Genomic DNA, 14,546 nt, shown 5'->3' on the forward strand with positions numbered 1-14,546 from the left:
ACGAAGTCTATGAGTGCTCATCTTGTCATAGTGTGTTACGTCATTGGGTGGAGACCCATACAATGAATGCAAAGGTATACCCACATCCTGGGGAGGCCTGATGTTCTGAAATAGAGGGGACTGTGTCTCTCGAGAGAATCAGTGGTTCCCAATGGGTTAGAGCAATCTAATATGTCAAGCCCTCAGCATTGTTTTAAGTATCTATGAATCTGGTCCTTCAAGCAGTGAAGATTGGTTGTCATTTTAGCACCTAAGAGGAGGGGGAGAGAGGAATAGAATAGATGGAAGCAGGGTAACTGGAGGGGGGGGCAATGGAAGTGTTCCACAGGATTGTGCAATGACGGATATAGAATACTTTTTTTTTTTTTAGATTTTTTCTTCTTTATTTTCTTTTAAATGTTACATTCAAAAAATACTATTCCCCATATACCCCCAGCCCCCTATCCCACTCCTCCCATATCAACAACCTCTTCCATCATTGTGGCACATTACACCAGAACTGTATAAAAGTCTATAGGCTAAAATGTAAACCATAATGTAAAACATAATGTAATTATAAATTTAGAAAATTGTACAGTCTAAAATAAAACCATAATGTAAACCAAAATGGAACCGTTTGATAGCTATGTTTCAATATCTGTACATCAGCTGTAGCAAATATAATGTGAACGTGTAAAAAGATCATTGGTGGGGAAGAGGGGAAAAGGGTTGATGTTGGATATGTGGGAGCATCCTATATTGTATATGTGACTTTACTGTGATCTAAAACTTTTTTGAAGACAAAATTAAAAATTAGGAAAAAAAAGAAAGTTTGTAGACACAGAGGAAGAAATGCCTTACATTTTGATACCTCTATTTTAATCTTTAATTTGCCACACAAATATCATGGAAACTAAACTTGCTTCTGAGATGTGCAATAGAGAAACACACTATTCCCAGTGGTAGGATAAATTACCTTGGCACAGAAAGGATCTGATGAATGTATCATGTCCAAGAGTATCTTATGAAAGCCCTTTCTAATAGTAAACCAGCCATTGCAGGCTTTGTGTAGTACTTATGCATCACCAGAAAACAGCCACAATTCTACTATAGGTCAAGTAGTAATTCCTTTCAATAAATAGTGCTAGATACATGGTTTTAATTGCATATGGTTTTAACTGCATACAGTTTGGAGTGCTGCTGCACTGCATGGGCTATAGTTTACATTGTAGTTTATTCTCTTCCTCAGTACATTCAGTGGGTTATGGCCCCTTACAAAATGTCCAGCATCTGTCCGGGCAATATCATTCTTACATGCTCATGGAAAAAATCCAAAAAACAAAAAACACAAGAATCAGCTCTTTTCCTGAAAGCACAGTTTTACCCCAACACAGCACCAGGTTAACAACACCACCAGTGTTAAACGTCAGCAGGGCACACTGCTCTAGAGATCAAAGGTGCTCTATTCTTATACCAATCTTCAATATTCTTTTTTCACAATAACTGTAAAAACAAGTCACAAATCGCCTAGATCCACAAACTCATCTTCTCATTTGGCCAAGTCTTCTTCATCTCCTAGAGTTTTCCAATGCTGGTAGGTAAGACAGACATAGAACACTGTGGTTGGAGCAAAGTACATGGAAATAAAGAGGACAGGCAGGCAGAATTCTTCAGCAGGATGGGGGCCTCTGTCTGGAGGGCTCCGGCCTGTGGTGTCTCTAGTCTATTTTCTCTTGTAAGCTCTGAACTCCCTCCATCATTTCTAAGAGTTTGCTCAGTGGCCACTCTGCCACTGCCACCTAGGATCTGGGCTTCTGGAATCCAGTGCAAGTACCACTGGGTCCAGGCTTAGCTTTCTGGCCCCTCTCTGACCATGGTAGTCAGTAGGTTTGCTTTGCCTGCTGTCATAGAATGCTTGAAGGTTGCCTTGCAGCTCATCTGAAGAATTAATAAATTTGCTAATTCTCTTGCCCAGAAGGTTTTTAATTAAATGTTCTGTTTCTTCCCTGAAAAACCCTCTTTTGGGAGATGATTTAGGCTGGCTGAGTGGCAAAGAAAGTTGTTGATGTTTGAAATGCATTCCTTTTCACTGGCCTTTGTCCAGTTTTGGCTTTTCCATATTAAGAAGGTTTTAGAGCAATATCTGGGCTTTGGGCTCAAACTTACAGACCAATCCCACATGGTGAGCAGAGTCAAAGGTTTGCTTTGTGTATCCTGGCCTTCCCTACCCATCATAGTACCTTTCTCATGGGATGAACTGAAGAAAGTGCTGAAAAATAGGTATGTACAGGCTATCTGACAAAACAGTCAGGTAAGTCTCCATGAATTCAAATGCTGGGGGTACTGGTGCATCAGCTGCCACACACAATCTAAGAAAAGCAGGAACACAGGAGTCTCTTCTTTGTCACTATGGCATAGATGGTTGCAGCGATCCACTCCTTCTGGATGAGACTGTGGAAACCAAACCTAGTTCTACAGTGCATGTCCATTATCACTTATACCAGAGAGAAAATGACACAACAAAGATCAGAAGTATTCTCTTCTAAGAGAAGAACATTCGTGTTCTGTGCTTCCAAATATTCTGTAATCTCTATTGCTTTTTTTGACAACATCTGATTATGTCAAGCTAGCTGCTACTTTCCAACAGAGAAGTCATTTTATATCTGTGCCCCCAAATTCAGTACTATTATCTATTAGAAATCACTGTTTAAATATAGAGTATGCAGTCTGGATTTCCTGCAGGGATAGAAAGTTGCTTGATAGGTCTTCAGTTTTAACAATTTCATAGGATGGCCTGTGGATGGTCTTGTAAATTTCATCCAAAAAGCTTTTTTGGATTTGTAAATTGCCATCATCCTGTTTTGGGGCAGTGCTGACATTTTTAAAAGGGCACATCCACCCTGGCAGGACCAACACCATATTGGTACTCCATGACCACAGTCTGGGCTATCTTCTTCAGGAAGAGGGATGGAGACAACAAAGCATGCTAGCACATTTTCAGTCTGTATAGCCTGCATTGACAATCACTCTAATTGCCAGCACCAGTCCTTAAGTGTGTCAAACATTACAGTATGGTTCTTGGCATCTGTGGCTATACTGCTTTGTGCAGCAGTTGCATAGGGAAACAGGAACAAATGTTTAAGCAATTTATGAGCTTGTGTATGATGAATTATGCCAAGGACAATCCTTTTGACATCTTCTTCCTTTGTGTACCTCAGACAAAAGTGGAAAAGTCAGAAGTCTTTGCAGTGGATGATGAGTTTCTGGGGATATTTCTTCAGTTGTCCAAAGAGAGTTGTTTTGTTTTTTGTTTTATTGTTCCTCATCCAACACCCCATAAATCTGATCAACACAGTGTAGTGTAATGTCATTTTCTCCTATAACCTTATTCTTAAATTGAGTTTTATCATTATCCAACTGCAGATTCATCACTCATGAAAACATCTTGAAGTCTGGGCAGACAAGTCTCCCATAGATCCCACCCTGACATGAATTTTCCTGGACATATTTTAGTACCGCGCTGGCTTCACAAAGCACCTGTTCTGGCAACAAGAGTTACTTCCTCCTCTGTTGTTCCTTTTGCATATGTGTGAATTTCCTCTGGTAGCACATAGGAAAAGAAAGAGGGCTTAGGCACCTTGGTGCCATAGCCATCACCCGTGACCCCTTCCCCAGCAAATCACCTTTCTGCGAAGCAGCGACTCACGTGAGCAGAGGAGGCGGCTCGGCCTCCAGCAAGGTCACCTCCGAGGCCACCAGCACCAGCGGCTGGAGCTCCGCCCATCCCCAGAGCAGCTGCACCTGCGGCGCCGCAGGTATCCGGCCCCTAAAAATAAAATTAACAAATCTTCTGGAACGAATTACCTATATTAGGAATGAAGAAAAATTGTATTAAATATATTAAAAGCATTGTAAGAACATACAATTGTACATTTTATGGTAATGAATATTGCACTTTATCTTAAATTGATACACTCCTAAGAAACAAAAGTTAACAAACCAAGAAGAAAAATTACAAAATATGGTTAGCAATATATCTCCTAATTTAATTGATTTGGAAATCATAGAAATTAGACAGGTTAAAGAGAAATCCATGTTAAGACAGAATCACCAACAATATTTTAAAATTTTTAAAGAAAAATTTTGATTTCTTTCAGTAATGCAAGATTGATTATTCTTAAATTTTGAAAATTAATTTGCATACTCAGTACAGATTATATCTTAATGTAAAATAAGAGAAATATTCTAGAATCATCTCAAGAAAGCATTGCAACTAATGTTATATATTTAAACCCTAGACCAGCTCTGTGCATGAACGTCCTTTCCAATATCGTTTGCAGCTCTACAGTTTCCTTTGTAATGGGCATCTTGTCTTTCCTGCTCCACACAAAACTATGATTATATTAATATCCAACAAAGACATACAAAATAATATATAGTTACAAATTAGGAGAGTAATCACTGGTTGGGGCCATTCAGTGTGAGGAATTAGTGCTTGGAAGGGGAAGCAAATGGGAATTATGGAGTACCAGGGACAACGCAAAGCTTGGTGTGAATTCTAATTACAAAGGTTTGCTCAATTCCTGAAAGTTGATGCACAGTAAGTGCATATTTTTTAATGAATTTTAATTTTAATAAAATTCTTAAAATAAAAAGCACATAAGTTATTTAATATATAGAAAACAATATTATAAAACATATAATGAGAAATACTAAACCAAATATGACTTCCTTGTCAAATTTAAAAGGGCTTAAGTATAATATTATTATATTATTTAATTATAGAAGTCAGATGATGAAGTTAAATTCAGCTCTATAGTAAGTAACTTCACCACGAACACTCTTAAATGTAATTAGACAGCATGCTTCAAAATAAAAGTATGGGCTAAGGAAACTACAAAGAAAACACCGATAACTCAAAACAGAATAAATAATACAGTCAGCACACTTGCTGCTAAAAAGTAATAAAAATATAATTTAATTTTAAAATAAAAACAATATAGGCCGTTCAAATTTGGATTAAAAAATCCTCTCTAATATTAAAGAAAATCGCAGAATGTCAACAAACAATGATGAATACATACATACATACATATATATATATACACACACACACACACACTCAGATCTATGTAATACAGGTTAAACAAAGCTCAAATTAAACTTTAAAAAAGCTACTTTACTATCTGTTCTAATTATAATGAAATGTGTGATAAAAATTCAGTCTTTTGCATCAAACTGCTAGAAAGCAAAAAGACAATAAAATGAATGAAAATGAAAGGAAATATAAAGAATATTATGATAATTAGGCAACTTATTTATTCTTCATTTTGAAAAAAAAAAGCTATTCTGCATATTTCACCTTTCCATATAGATGTTATAATCACCTTATCAGTTTAAACAATATTAAATCTCTTAGCATCAAAATTTACTTGGAATTTGTGCTTGATATTTGGGTTTTGTTTTGGTTGGTCAGCTATTTTATTTGAAGAGTTACTGTGCTGTGGCCAGGGAATGTTGCATGTATGATTTCAACTTCAAAAGTTATTGAGGTTGGGATTGCCTATAGAAATTTTCAGGAGATAGCATTATGTTCCTTATTGTAAATTTCTGGTGAAAAATTGCCTCCATTCCCTCTCCTATCCCAAATATTGATGAGATAATTTTTTTTTAAATTACAACTCAGGGTTTTAGAACAAACTGAAGAAAAACTAAGGTCAAATATATATATATATATATATATAACTATATATATATATATATATAACTAAAAACTAAGGTCAAATATATATATGTATATATATATAACTAAAGAAGAAAAACTAAGGTCAAATATATATATAGCTAAAGAAACCAGAAGAAAAAAAAATTCAAATTCATAAAGTTGCATTATCAAGGATGTCCAAAGTGTTGAAAGGAATAAACAAGAAAAAAAATAAATTAAAATTCTATATGCATAAAGAATATTCTACAAAATGAAACCAAAATAAAGATATTCCAAAACAAGCAAAAATGGAGATAACTTTTCTAAGATACAAGACAGAATGAATAGCAACAAAATGTCTTAGAGCATAAGTTGAATACTTCTCTTTTTACCACACCAGCAATGGAAATAAATGGCTCAGGTACTATGATTACCTACCTGGAAACCAGATGAATCATCTGAAATATTATTCAAAGCAGTGAGTTTAATATAAATATGCCAAAATCCAGAGCACATTTAGGAGAAACAGTCATTTAGAAGAAATAATAAAAGTTTCATTTATAAAACAGTAAGGAACAGGAGCTTGTCAGAAATATGTTCATGGTAGAGTTAAATGGTAAGATATTTTTGAAATGCATAAGAATATTCTTGAAATATTGTAGGTCCTCCTTCATTTGGAAAAAAGCCTCACCTAAATTAGCTGACATATTTAATATGACTCTCAATTGAAATATAAACTCTAAAAAATATAAAGCCTATTTTAAATGAAGAAATAAAGTCAACTACACTAATGAATCTCTTAAGAATATGAACATTGAATTGGAATACGCCCTAAAAATGAAAAGAAAAAGGTGCTCTAAATTATCAATGATAAAGCAAAGTAGATTGGAACTCAAATATTTAGAAAGAATAATGGAAAAGTACACTATTATTTATTATGGATTCCATATTTGTATGAATATAATCTTTGATAACCAGTGAATTTTATTTATGATGTTGAGATATATAAATTTGTATTAATTTATAGAAATATAAATTTTTATCATAGTGTAAATGATCTATACTTCACAACATGTGACAGGTCACCAGAAAAAAAAAATTATAAACTAAGATATTTTTTCTTTTCCTTTTTTTAAATTTTAAGAAATGAGCATTCTGTAGGAAAACAAGTTGAATTCTTTGAGACATGGGTTAAGATATGTATATCTGACTCAAGTTTAAAAAAAACAAAAGTAAATATAAAACTACATAACTAAATAAAAAATATTTTTAAAAGAAATAATAAAGTATTTAAAACTGGCAATCAGGCAAATTTTTTGCAACTCAGATCACAGACCAAGGGTTAAAAGATTCTTATAGAAAGTGCAGCCTGCCCAAGAATGGCGCTGCACACACAGAGAGCTGACACAACAAGATGACGCAACAAAAAGAAACACAGATTCCCGTGCCGCTGACAACAACAGAAGTGGACAAAGAATAACATGCAGCAAATAGACACAGAGAACAGACAAGGGAGTCTGTTCTCCCAATAGGCGGGGAAGGGGAGAGAAATAAAATAAATCTTTAAAAAAAGGATTCTTACAAAAATACTGATAATGAGAAGATAGTGAAAATGTGAAAAGCATATTAAGAAAAGTTTTACACTTTAAATACAAGAATTAATCATATAAACCCATACACAAACATACAGTTATGTCTAAACATTTTTCCAAGTTTATTTTCTTGCAGTGCTACTTGAAATAGCAGAAATTGGAAATAACCAGTGTATTAAATTCTAAGGGTATTTTTAAAATATAGAATTTCCAAAATATTTACAAAGACTATATATATATATTTTAATATTTACCATTTATATGGTATTAGTTTTTAAAATGTGACATAATATAATTTTAGATATAAAATAAAATCATGTGAATTAAATCACATGATTTTATAACATTATAGAAGATATGAAACTTTGCTGTAGAAAGTTTGAATGAAATGCATCTGCTGACTAGAAGAAAGAGATTTACAGAGCTATAGGTTTTTTCAGTGAGGTCAGGGAATCTTCCTTAAGAACATGAAATAGAGGGAGCCTCCATAGGATGAGTGCACAACCAGATTCCTAGGGTGGGGAGGCTCTTTCTGGAGGAATGATAAGCACATGCAAAGATTTCTTTAGGAAGGAACATGGCAAGTATATGTTGAAAAGGTAAGACAAATGGTTTTGCTTTAACTCTGATAATGATAGTGGGCATGGAAATAAAAGAAGTCATTTTGACCCTAGGTCAGGATTAGCAGTTTAGTTTATAGTCTTAAAAAAAAATTAAAAGGTTTGGAATGATTTTAAGAAGGAAGGAGAGAAAATCTAAATTACATTAGAACAGTTTCTTTCTGGATGGGCCATGAAGTATCATTTGCAAGATGAACTTAGAAGTAGACAGACCCATAAGGTCTGTGCCATTCAAAATGCAGATATGCATAGCTCAGATTCCACTATGTCTTGGAGATGGAAATATATTGATGTATTCCCAAAGAATTTAGTAGCAAAGTTAATCAAGGATTGCTGACTGATCAACTATGAACAGTGATGGAATAAGAGACAATGAGGAAGATTCCAAGGTGTTGGGTTTTCCAATGTAAATGTGGGGAGACCCTTTACATCAGCCAGAGCCTATTACATTAGAGATGGTGAAATGAAACTGAATTTAATTTTGTACTTCATAACTTCCACAGTTAAAGCCTGTATTCACAAGGAGCTAATTAGTGATGCAAACAAATATTTTACATAAAAATTCATTGCAATAGCATTTTGAGGGAACATATGTAAATACAAACTTAATATTCAAAATACAAATAAATTTATTTTAGCAAATGTGCACCACAGAATAACATATCCAAACAAATCAGATAGTTAAAATAACTTACTAATATGGGAATTTGCTTAAATACGTATAGTAGTAAATACATATATGCATATTCAAGCAGCTGGTAAAAATTATGTGAAGCATAGACTTTGGTTAGTAACTATGCTTCAATATTGATTGATCAGTTGTGACAAATGTACCACATTAATGTACAATGGTAATAATAGGGGAAAATGTGTGTTGGGGGTGTTTATAGGGAATGACCTATACTTTTCATGTAATTTTTCTATAATCTAAAACTTCTCTAAAATTAAAGCTTATGATTACTGAAAAAATAAATGTGCATGTGATAATTAATTATGCCATCATTAAATAGAAATCAATGACAAGGAATAGCTTACAGCTCATCATTGTTGCTTGATGTTTATTTACTGAATACATTTTTGAGTTACAAAGTGTTTTTAATAGCCCAGCTGCCAAATGGAAGAACGCATTACCCTTTATCAGACACTTTAAATTTTTGTTGTTGTTGTTCATGGAGGCTGTTAAAGTATTTATTATGCAAATATTCATTTAACACATTATATGAGACAAAACATTATTTTATGATTGTGTGTGCCTTGCGGAAATGTTACTTGTGTTATTTCTCTTTCTATCACTAGAGCACTGCACTATGACATTATTAAATATATTAAGTATAGAATAACTATTTGAATATACTCCAAAGGAAACATAATGTTCAGAGAGCTATCCATATTAAATAATATCTATTTCATAATATAATTTTAAATACTATTTGCAAATGTATTTTGGAAATCTAGTCCAAATTGCTCAGTTTTCATTGATCTCTCAAAACACCTTCATGTTTCAAGCTAAGAGCAATCTCTTTCATGCTAGAACATTGTTGAAAGCTTTCTTCACATCTTTGTTTCTCAAGGTGTAGATGAGAGGGTTTACCAATGGGGTGATCACACAGTAAAACATTGACACCACTTTCCACATGTTGAAATTGTATGTGGCTGGAGGCCAGACATTGGCAAAGATGATGGTGCCATAATAGATGGTGACCACAGTGAGGTAGGAGGCACGGGTGAAGAAAGTTTTCTTCCAAGGTGCCTGAGAAGACATTCTTACTATTGTGGCCACAATTTGGCCATAGGAGGACATGGTAAGCAGGAAAGAACTTAGAATCACAACAGAGCTCCACATGTAGCTCAAAGCTTCTGCTAGGAATGTATCTGAGCATGAGAGTTTGAAAATGGGGTCTGAGTCACAAAAGAAATGATTTATCTTCTGGGGGCCACAGAGGTTGAGGTGAGAGATAAGTATGGCAGGTTGGAGAGGCACAAGAAAGCTCCCAATCCAAGATCCAGCTGAAAACCACAGGCAAATAGCCACACTCATGAGGACTGAGTAGTGTAGAGGGCTACATATTGCCAGGTACGTGTCATAGGCCATCACAGCTAGCAGGATGCACTCAGTAGCCCCCATGGAGAAAAAGAAGTAGTACTGGGTTATACAACCTTAAACAGAGATGGTGACAACCTGTGATAGGCAGGTGGCCAGCACTTTAGTCACTGTAGCTGTGGTGTACCAGATTTCTAAGAAGGTCAAATTTCCTAAGAAAATGTACATGGGTGTCTGGAGTGTGAATTCCATGAGAACAATGTAAATGATAAGAGTGTTTCTTGTGAGGGAGAGCAGGTACATAATGAAAAACATCAAAAATAATGTGAGCTGTGGATGGGGAACACAGGAAAATCCAAGGAAAATGAACTCCCTCACTGTCATTTGGTTTTTTACATCCCTATTTCATCTTCTCTGATCTGCAATTAATCAATTAAGCCCAGAAAGTTTACATGTATGAAAAACAAGAATTGGATATTCTCCTATTTAGTTATTAATGATAATAATGTATCCCTAACAATAACAGGGAGTGTTGGCTGAGAAAAAAAATGACATCATTCTAAACCTGGATTACTTTTTTGGGTTTTCAACTTTAAAAAAATACTCCAAAGGAAATATTACAATAATCCCCATTTTAGAGGTGAAGACTCTGAGGAATTAAGTAGTTTTCACACAATTACAGCACTCTGTTGTTGGCACTGATTTTCAAACCTGCAGGTTGATTTAAAATACCATGATCCACACTAATACATGTAATGTTATTACAAGAAGAACATGACATTGTCCCATAATTAGAGCCTATTGAGAGACCAACAACATAAAGCAGATCAGAAGCCAGGGATCAGGGGCCTCTGGACTGGAGCTCTCAGCCATAATGAGTAACCTCATAAGAGAAAAGGATCCATATAATTTTAACTTCATTACTCCTTGACTTATGCCATCAAATTAGGGATTGGTAAATATCAGCACATGGATAAAATTCTATATTCAGAAAACAAAGCAATGAGTAGGATTCAAAATTTGCATGAAAGAGATTTTATTTTAATATATTCTTTAAATTCCCTAATCACAGACTTATTTGCACAGTAGTTAAAAATAGTCAATAAAATCAATTTAAGAGTTAGAAATCTTTTGAGAAATAGATGATTATCAAAGGACATATTATGTTTGCAAGTGCTTAAGGGCCAGAATATTCAGATGATACATGTAAAATAAAATTTTTCTTGGTATCCATAAAAAATTGTATATGCAAAATAAATTTATTTTACTATCGTTTAAAAAATCCAAGCAGCAAGTCCCAAACTTGAAAGCTTATATCACAATAAAAAAGACAACTGAACTTAACATGGAGCCATTTGAGTTTATGTCTATACTGTTTTCTTTTAACCTTTTATGGAAGTTTTTAATCATAAAACTCTACTGAAATAAATATATATAGGCTTTAAAACACATATGAAGTTTAACTGTGGTGGATTGTTGTTACAATACATAATACTTTAAGATATAGATAATGGAAATTATGAATGGGGCTTATTTAAAATGTCAAGGAATAATATTAGTGTGGTTAGTTTAAATTTTAACTTAATTAAAATTTAATTAAATTTTACCCAAACTATTCATTTTAATCCCTTAAAAATACTAAGGATTTGTCATATTTCTTAGACTAAGAAAAATATAATGGCGTAGTTAAAAATGTCATGGTTGTCAATATACTAAAAATCTTTATTTTAGGCTGTTTGGGTGAAACAGCTTGGACTAATTTAAAATATATATATATTTTTCATTATTTTGATTATCTGATTCTTTAACATTAAAATTTATATTATTCATGTAACACCAAAGATCCAAGGGGTTTCTTATTCCTTTTATGACAAGAACATTGTCAGTTAATTTTGTCCTAGAAATCACACACTCAAAAAAAAGCTAAATTAACTCTTTGGAAAGAGAGTTTGACAAATGAATCACACTAACATGATCCTATGGCTATAATCCCTTTCCTTTCTCTAAGACATGCCATATTTACTTAATTTACCTTTAACAGAATTAGAATTAGAGATGCTGCAGATCAATATTAATATAGGTGGGAACTGGAGGATAGAGAAAAGTAATTTAAGTAAATTATTATTTTTATAAAAATAAAAATAACTCAATAATGAAATCAAGGAATATATAAATAATTTACATGTACATTTTGGTTTTAATTTTCAAACTATAGTAATTTTTTTCTATCTGCCAAATGAGTACTTTAAGAAGTATATTGTCTCTGGTAATAGAAATATCTAAAATCATTTTTTTAAATGTTTGCAGTTATGTGGCTACATTTCCATTACTTCCAAGACAAATGAAGAATAACATGAATACTTCCAAAGGTTATATTCTGTTTTGATATTTTTCTAGAATGGAAGATTATTACTTAAATTTTCTTACAAATACTTCTTTTCTGTAAGAATACGTATTGGAGCCTATGTAGCATTTGGTTAGATCAGAGGAAAATAAACTATAATATCTCCTCACTGCTGGTGGCTGGGGATACATTAGTTCTATTGTCTTCATCAGCAATCCCATAAGTTGTCCCATGGCATCTATTCTTTAAACACCAAATTCTCTGTAGTGTTTTTCTTTTTCTTCAGATATCTCTTTTTTCACTGTTGACAAGGTGCAGGGAAAACCATGGGCTGGAATTCCCTTTGCAAAAACTATTTTCATAATTTCAATCATCTAGAGACCTGGAGAGCTTTCGTCTATCTTGGGACTTCATGCAGACTGCCTGAGGACATTTCGTTGGTTTGGGATATTGTGTTCCCCCTAAAAAGAAAGAAAAAGTGAAGGAATTATAGGAGGCATTAGCAAAGTCTTCACACATCATGAAGGAAGAGCCTCCAAAGATTTTCATTGGATGATATTACTTACAGTAATTGTGACTCAAAAGATGATTGCAGAATAGTATCCCACTGTAATAGGGTTCTCTGGGGAAACAGAACCCAAAGGAGCTGTATATATTTATACATAGTAGCAATTGACTTACACAACTGTGGAGATGGGCAAGTGAAAATTCCATAAGGCAGGCTGTAATCTGGGAACTCCAATAAAGGTTTTTGATGAATTCCCTAGGACAAGCTGCCAGATAATTTAGGGATGGGAATTCTCCCTTCTAACTACTGAAAACATCACTTCTCATATCAAGGCCTTTACCTGATTGGATGATAATTCTCTTAATCTTCAAGGAAATCTCCTCAATTTATTATTGATGCAATCAATCATAGATACGACCAACTTACTGATAATTCAAACCCTATCATTAAATCAGGCCAGTACTTGCTTGACCAAACTGGACACAATAACCTAGAAAGTTAACACATGAACTTAACCATCACAGTCCATCCATTGTCAATCACTTGTTACCAATACACATCTCCTTTATCCATGTTTAATCTCTAACTAAAACAATAGTAAACGTATTTTCAACTAGCAATACTCAACTGATGTGTGTACAATCAGAAACATATTAACTTTCCCCATAATAAGGTGCAAATCTTTAGGTAAAATTCAATCTTCAATTTGTTATCTTGTAAGTTGAATACTATAAAATGAAGATAACACAACTTAAGTCATATAATAAGGGGTTAGGATAGGGAACATAACAAAGATACATTCTTTATGTATACATGCAGATATACTCATAACTAAATAAGAAAGAAAGACTCATAACCATCACAATTCTCATTTCTGTAACTGATCATGTGGTTGTAGTTCTTATTATAACTACTGCATTCTACTACACCTTTCACAGGCCCTTTCCCTCAGCAAGCACCTCACCTGGTCATGGTCCTTTGCCTGACAAGGCACATCATTCCTGAAGTTTCTCCACCTTTGGTAGTCCTGCTCAGATTGAGTTGTTGCAGTTTTCCATTGACTTTACACACAGGGCATGATCTTATTAAGAGAAACCCCTGGACACCTCTTTTATTCCAGTCAAATTCGTTTGTACATCCATTGTGTAGGAGCAGTCAAATTTCCCCCTGATAATTAGGATCAATCACTCCAGTGAGTACAATAATTCCTGTCTTAGCTGGTTGATTAAAAATACTTGAGGAGACCAAAGTGACTGGGTAGAGGAGACTATAGGCCTGAAGAGCTTAAAGTTGAAGAGACAGGAAGCAAAACTTTTTCCTAGTGAATGACTAAGCAACAGTGAGTGGCGTCACTCTCATTTCCACCCCTTTATTTTTGGACCATGAATCCTGGCCATGGGAGAATAACACCATAGGGTGGCGCATACACAGCCTCCTGGAGAGCACTGTTACCCAGTTGGCACTATAATTGAGTCTTTAAAGGCCATTTCCCTGTTCTATCCATCCACCTGCTTCAGGATAATAGGGAGCATGGTAAGATAGTGAATTCCATGAGCATGTGCCCATTCCAAAACTTCATTTGCCACAAAGTGTGTTTTTTAATCAGAAGCAACATAGTGTGGAATACCACAAGAATGGGTAACACATGCTGTAAGTCCAGATGAATTGCATGCAGGAAAGAACACCCATATCACAAGTGTATTTATTCCAGTTGGAACAAAATGTTGCTCCTTTCATGATGAAAGTGGTCCAATTAAT

At 34.2% G+C, this 14,546-nt stretch overlaps 2 pseudogenes; both read right to left on the reverse strand.

Annotated features, from left to right (window-relative positions):
• Positions 1–1,495: 1,495 nt before the first annotated feature.
• Positions 1,496–3,658, reverse strand: LOC101421639 (myotubularin-related protein 12 pseudogene; annotated as a pseudogene).
• A 5,759-nt stretch (positions 3,659–9,417) lies between these two features.
• LOC101439440 (olfactory receptor 6P1-like) lies at positions 9,418–13,760 on the reverse strand (annotated as a pseudogene).
• Between the last annotated feature and the right edge of the window lie 786 nt (positions 13,761–14,546).

The sequence above is a fragment of the Dasypus novemcinctus genome, chromosome 15 (assembly GCF_030445035.2).
Source record: "Dasypus novemcinctus isolate mDasNov1 chromosome 15, mDasNov1.1.hap2, whole genome shotgun sequence".
Lineage (NCBI taxonomy): Eukaryota > Metazoa > Chordata > Mammalia > Cingulata > Dasypodidae > Dasypus > Dasypus novemcinctus.